Genomic DNA, 1,495 nt, shown 5'->3' on the forward strand with positions numbered 1-1,495 from the left:
GGCTTCTGCAACCTGGGAAGAGCCAGAGACAAAGCAGAGAAGCTGCAGCACCAGGTGTTGCACCAGGGGCCTGGCCCCTTGCTCACAAGCCCCCATTAGACAGTCTCTCCTGGCATTTTCTGCACAGGGAGGGTTTGTTGATTTTTAAAAAAAAAAGAAAAGAAAAAGAAAATGGTGCTCAGTTTCTGCGTCCTGGGAATTGCTAGGGTCCATTCCCAGTCACTGTGGCACCAGCTGCTGCACCAGGAGAGCCCTGACTGCCAGTTCCCTAGCCATTGCTCAATCAACCACTCATACGCCCACTCACTCACGAGCACGTACACAGAGTTTTCCATACACTCACTCACACGGGGACTCACATAGTCCAACTGGCTTGGCCGCCATCTTTCCTACCTCCTATCGAAGTAGACATGAAAAAGAAAATTCTGCAAAGAGACAATTCCAGAACCAGACGGTTTCACTGGTGAATTCTAAAAAATTACTCATTTAGGAAAAAACAAAAGGAGTGTAGCTCTCTGCTGCATTCATTTACTTTCACATAAACACACTATTTGAGGTTGAAGCAAATCTGAATGGTTCTCAAAATGAAAATAAAATATAAAAACTGGAAAGAGAACTATGGGTCAATATCTTTGATGAACATAGATGCTAAAATTCTCAACAAGATCTTAGTAAACTGGATTCAACAACACATCTCAAAAATCATTCATCATGACCAAGTAGACTTCATCCCTGGGATGCAAGGCTGGTTCAACATTCGTAAAACCATAAATGTAATTCAATACATCAACAGATATCAACACAAAAACCACATGATTATATCATTAGATGCAGAAAAAGCTTTTGATAAAGTCCAGCACCCCTTCTTGATAAAAATCCTTGAACATCTAGGCATACAGGGAACATACCTCAAAATAGTAAAAGCCATCTATGAGAAACCCACAGCCAGCATACTCCTAAATGGACAAAAATTGGAACCATTTCTCCTGAAAACTGGAACAAGACAAGGATGCCCACTCTCAGCCCTCCTGTTCAATATAGTATTGGGAGTCCTGGCTAGAGCAATCAGAGAAGAGAAGGCAATCAGGGGTATCCAAATAGGAAAAGAGGAAGTCAAGTTATCTCTCTTTGCAGATGACATGATCATGTATCTTGAAAACCCAAGAGAATCTGTCAAAAACCTCCTTACACTGATAAAGGATGTTGGTAAAGTCTCAGGATATAAAATAAATGTACAAAAGACAATCATATTTCTTTACACCAATAATAAACAAACAGAAAACCAAATAAACAGCACAATTCCATTCACAATAGCCACACAAAAAATGAAATACCTTGGCATCTTCCTAACCAGAGACGTGAAAGACCTTTACAATGAAAACTACAAAACACTGCTCAAAAAAATCAAGATGACACAAACAAGTGGAAAAATATCCCATACTCATGATTGGAAGAATCAACATTGTGAGATGTCCATCCTACCTAAGCAATCTAC

This window comes from Carlito syrichta, unplaced genomic scaffold (genome assembly GCF_000164805.1).
Source record: "Carlito syrichta isolate Samal-C Ts95f unplaced genomic scaffold, Tarsius_syrichta-2.0.1 Scaffold303331, whole genome shotgun sequence".
Classification (NCBI taxonomy): domain Eukaryota; kingdom Metazoa; phylum Chordata; class Mammalia; order Primates; family Tarsiidae; genus Carlito; species Carlito syrichta.